Source organism: Arachis ipaensis, chromosome B8 (assembly GCF_059453495.1).
Source record: "Arachis ipaensis isolate K30076 ecotype BB chromosome B8, ASM5945349v1, whole genome shotgun sequence".
NCBI classification, from domain to species: domain Eukaryota; kingdom Viridiplantae; phylum Streptophyta; class Magnoliopsida; order Fabales; family Fabaceae; genus Arachis; species Arachis ipaensis.
Genome location: NC_142443.1, coordinates 61,523,295 through 61,529,042, shown reverse-complemented (window position 1 = coordinate 61,529,042; position 5,748 = coordinate 61,523,295). Strand labels below are relative to the sequence as shown.

At 41.5% G+C, this 5,748-nt stretch overlaps 1 non-coding gene across 1 annotated transcript; it reads right to left on the bottom strand.

Moving 5' to 3' along the window:
* Positions 1-1,114: 1,114 nt before the first annotated feature.
* On the bottom strand, positions 1,115-1,218 carry LOC148548296 (small nucleolar RNA R71). Its single transcript, XR_015898290.1, has one exon. It is a non-coding gene; the product is annotated as a small nucleolar RNA R71 (small nucleolar RNA).
* Positions 1,219-5,748: the final 4,530 nt, after the last annotated feature.

Here is a 5,748-nt window from a genome sequence, read left to right as displayed (position 1 = left end):
GCCATTTCAATTTCTTGTCATTTACTTTTCCCGCCAATTTTACATTCCGCAATTCTCATCTAACTCTTGATTCCGCTCAACTAGAACACACTTCTAATCCGAATTGCTCACTCAACCAATCCTTGTGGGATTCGACCTCACTCTATTGTGAGTTTTTACTTGACGATAACCGGTGCACTTGCCGGAAGGAATTTTGCCGATCGTGCAATTTCCTAAATCGTAGCATAACTAGTTTATGCGCATCAAGTTTATGGCGCCGTTGCCGGGGATTGGTTTTCGATTGACAATTCTCCAATTGGAAGTTAACTAGATTGAGCATTTTTTTTTGTTTTGATTAATTCAGTACAAGTTACTTGTTGAATTTTAATTTCTGCACTCTGTTACATGCTTTCTTTCTTTATGCCTTTAAATTCAAGCAACTAACTCACTGACTCACTAACTGTTTGAATTAATTCCTCAATTGCTCTAACCATACTCTTCCATTAACCAAGAGTATTTCACTTGTTTGTTGCCTGTGCTGTGTTCTTGTATGACAGGTAAGAGAGGAGAGACATCAACTCCTCCATATACCGAACCAGAGAGGACCCTTCATAGACTTAGAAGGGAAGCAAGAGGGAAGAGAGTACTAGGAGAAGAAGAATCTGAAGGAGAATCTGAGGACAATTTTGAGGAAGCTCTAGATCTCAACATGGATAGAGAAGTTCACAACCATGAGAGAGCTGATGGAAACAATGCCATTCCTGAGAGGAGGGTTCTTAGTTCATACATAAACCCAACCTCTGGGAATTGTGGTAGCAGCATTCAGAAACCACCCATTCAGGCCAACAATTTTGAACTCAAACCACAGCTAATATCACTTGTGGAGAATCATTGTTCATTTGGTGGGAGTGCTAATGAAGATCCCAACCAACATCTCACAAAATTCCTGAGAATTTGTGACACTGTGAAGTCCAATGGAGTCCAGGAAGATGCCTATAAACTGCTTTTGTTCCCATTTTCACTTAGGGACAAAGCAGCTAAGTGGCTGGAATCATTCCCAAGGGGGAGTCTAACAACATGGGATGAGGTGGAAAGCAAGTTTCTGGCACGTTTCTACCCCCCACAAAAGGTCAATAGGCTTCGATCTGAGGTTCAGACTTTTAGACAACAAGATGGTGAAACTCTCTACGAGGCATGGGAGAGATTCAAGGATTTGACAAGGAAATGCCCACCAGACATGTTCCATGATTGGGTGCAATTGCATATTTTCTATGATGGACTGTCTTATGAATCAAGGAAGGCTGTAGACCATTCATCAGGAGGTTCATTGAACAGGAAAAAGACTGTGGAAGAAGCCATTGAAGTGATTGAGACAGTGGCTGAGAATGAGTACTACTATGCATCAGAGAGGCACAACACTAAGGGAGTCATGGAGCTGAACCATGTTGATACAATTCTAGCCCAAAACAAAGTGTTTGCCAAGCAACTAGCAGAGCTTACCAGGCAATTAGAAACAAAGCAAGTGGCTGCAATACACACACAAGATCAAGAGGAAGTAAGCATTGAAGGAGGTGATTGGGAAGAGGCCAACTATGTGGGAAACCAACAAAGGCAATCATATCATCCACATTCCAACACTTACAACCCAGGATGGAAAAATCACCCAAACTTTGGGTGGGGGAACCAACAAACCCAACCACAAAACCACAAACCTTACAACCACAACCAACATAACAATTCCACATACCAAAACTCCAACCAAAGATCATACCAAGCCACACAAAACACTTACTCCCAACCATCATATCATGGCCAAAATAATCAACCTACCCAACCTAATCCGAACCAACAATTTCAAGACCAATTAAACCGGATAGAAGGAATGATGGCAACCATGAGTCAAGACATAACCGAATTGAAAAGCTTCAGGGATGATGTGAGAGCTACCTTAAGAAACCATGGTGAAAAACTCAAGAGGATGGAGTCTCAAGTAGGAGAGCTATCTCAACAGGCCCCCAAATCAACTGCAGTGTTCCTTAGTGACACAGAAAAGAATCCTAAAGGGGAACAAAAGAGAGTGAGATGGGAAGAATGCAAGGCCATCACCATATTGAAGGAAGTTTCAGAAGAAGAAGGAATCAGGCCCTCAGAGCAGGAGCCAGGAATTTTGAAGGAAGGTGTGGAGGAAGCTAAGCAGGAAAGTGAAACTGAGCAAGCCAAGGAACTGCAAAAAGGCACGATGGAAACATACCAACCAAAAGCACCATTTCCTCAGAGGTTAGGAGGAGGTGAAAAAGGGAAAACCTATTCAAGGTTTTTAGAGACATTTAAGTCTCTCCATATCAATATTCCCTTTCTTGAGATTCTCCATCAAATGCCTACACACATCAAGTATTTAAAGGAATTGTTGAGCAAGAAAAGAGTTTTGAAGGGAGGACAAACGGTAACAATGAACAAAGAATGCAGTGCCCTCATCAAGAAGGACACAATCTCTAAGAAAACAGACCCAGGAAGTTTTCATATTCCTTGCATCATAGGAGAAACAAAAATTGACAGAGGATTCTGTGATCTAGGAGCTAGCATAAATGTGATGCCTCTAACTCTTATGAAGAGGCTACAACTGAATGAGGTGAGATCCACTGATGTAATCATACAACTGGCTGACAAAACTCAGAAGCAAGCTGAAGGGGTAGTTGAGAATGTGCTGGTGAAGGTGGGAGATTATTACTTCCCCACAGACTTTGTCATTTTGGATATGGAGGAAAGCTACCTACACCCTATCATTCTGGGAAGACCATTTCTAGCCACTGCTAGAGCACTCATAGATGTAGAACAAGGAGAGCTAATTCTGAGAATACATGATGAACAGCTCATTTTCAAAGTTTTCAAACCTGCATCTGAGCCTGAACCAGAACCTGAAAAGCCTAAGGATGATAGTAGCCATCTGTGTTTGGAGGAAAGTAATCCAGCAGCTGAAACTCTAAAACAGTCTTTGGAAGGCAAACAGGAGTTACAAGAGTTAAAGCCACAAGAATCAATGGAAACAGATCAGAAGGATCCTACTGGCATAAGGGTCAATGAAGAAATCCTCAAGAGAAAGGGAAGAATGATAGGGAAATTGCCAAGAGGGTGGAGAAATAAGAAAATTCCCACTGAAGGTTTTTCTCCGGGAGATAAAGTGATATCAAGTCATTGTCTGCCAATCCCACCTGGCCTCAAAACCATTCCTTCCCAGCTCCCTCAAGTGTTCACAATCAGGAAAGTTCTTTCTATGGAACATTTAGAGGTCATGAAGGAATCAAGTGGGGACGTTTGCATAGTGAGAGGAGAAGACGTCAAGCACTACAATCCACCCTAACAAGGGACAACCGTCAAGCTAGTGACGTTAAAGAAGCGCTTCATGGGAGGCAACCCATGTTTTTAATATCCTTACTTTTTTTTTTTGTTTTGTTTTGCATCTAATAAAGCATGGTTTCTTATGCATGAACTTGAATCCTCAGGACAACTGCTGAAAGAGTGCACTAAACATTGCATATAAAATACAATTTGTCTCTAAGTTTGGTGTGCCTGAAGGCACCCCAAACTTTATTCAAAATGCATTCAATTTTTCATGCAAAGAGCACAACCAAACATTAAGTTTGGTGTTCCTCTTTGAACACGGTTCATGAAAAGCAAGAAGTTCCTCTGGATTTCGAAATTCATGACAAGTATACCATTCGCATGTTTTAATACTTTGGTTTCAATTACTTAGGGTAGTAAATTTGTTTAGAATCAAAGAGCCAAAGTGACTATGATTTATTAGAATTATGCACATTCATTAAGGACAACCAATATGGATTTCATGTCATCAGGAGACTTTACCAAACACTAAGTTTGGTGTCCAGTAATAAGTGTGCATACATACAAAAGTCACGGCTATAAGCTCATGAAGTCAATCATTGATTTACATGTGCAAGTACTATTCATCATTCACATGGACCGAAAAATAATAGCAAACTTGTTTGTTTGTGCAGGTACAAAAGAAAAGACAAAAAGGGAGGAAAAAGACAAAGGAAGGTACGGTGCTTGGTCAAAAAGGAAGTTCACAAGTCTTTGAAGCTAACACATGGGAAAAGGAAGTTCTGCAAGAAAAGATTGCTACATGTACAACCTAATGCACCCAGAATACTTCCAAGAAAATGAAAGGCAATTCGTCCTTCTCCCTAATCCATATATTTACCATCAAGCCACCCTTCACAAACCACCCTAGCCGTCCATTTTTCACTTACGGGCCCTATAAAGAACCACTTGGGAAACGAGTTCAACACCACCAAATCTCCTTCATGCACATTTTCTTCATCATAGCATAAACTATCTCTTACCGAAAACAACCTCCCCACATTTCCAACAACACTTCTTGCTTCACCTTGTCAACTTTAGCTTGTCACTTACCCCAAAACTAAAGAACCAATGGCAGCTTCATCTAGCCACAAAAGAAGAAAAGACAAGCAACCAATGGAGGAGAGCAGGGAATTCGATGCAAGGAGATACAAATCAATTTTCCATGAGATTCAAGCCGAATGGATGAGACCTAAAAGGGTACTAGCTTAGGTCCCCTTTGACCTTGAAAAGGATGAGTTCCCAGGTGTTTGGGAGAAGATCAAAAAGAGGAAGTGGGAGCTCCTGACTAAGCCAATCACTAAAATCAACATCAACTTGGTGAAGGAGTTCTATGCAAATGCAGTGAGGAAAGACTCAACCAAGAAACCCACATACAAAAGCTATGTAAGAGGGGTGGAAGTTGACTTCAGTCCCAAAGCAATCATGAAAACTCTTGGCCTGAAAAACATACATTTCAGCCAAGCAAGTTATGAAGAAAGGATGATAGGAGAACCTGACTATACAACTATTGCTGAAGACCTTTGTGCCATCAGAGCTGAATGGGTGAGAAAAACAAGAGGGGCTCCAAGAGTCTTGAGAAGGGGAGACCTAACACCGGAAGCTAAAGGGTGGTATGCAATAGTTAGGAGATCCATCCTACCCACTGCAAACTCTTCAGAAATAGTCCCTAAAAGAGCCATCTTGCTACATTGCATTATGGTGGGAGGGGAAATCAAAGTTCATAAACTCATTGCTGAACAGATACAAGAGTTTAGTGAGAAAAGTGACCCTGAATCCTGGCTCCACTTCCCTAGTACCATCATTAGACTATGCATCGATGCCCAAGTACCACTTGAAGATGAAAGACCTAATTGGCTATATCCGGGACTGGCCATAACTGCATACAGAATGACTCTTGGCCCAACTGCTCCAAGACACACAAAAAGAAGAAATGAAGAAGGGCAACAAGCGGAAGAAGAGCAAGAAGCGGAACAAGAAGGACAGGAAGGAGAAGACAGAGAAGAAGAGCAAGAAGAGCAAGCAATTCCAGAAAGAAGACAACGAACTCCTAGAGACCCCATGGATATGAGCAGAATGCAGGAAATCATGGAAGGAATGTCTCAACAATACATGAGGTCTCAGGAGAGACAAGAGGACTTTCACCTAAAAATGATGGATATGCAAAGGAACTTTGAATCAAGATTCTTGGATCTGCAAAGGGAACAGAATTTACACTTACAGGAATCCTTCAGCCACATATGCCAACACCAAGATGCCAATGTCTTGGCAATCAAGGAAGCCACCACCTTACAGAATGCAAGATACTCAGTCCAAGCTGATTACAACATCAGTTCGCAAATCAAGCTTAACTACATAGGGGAACATTTACACAAGATGGACCCAGCATTC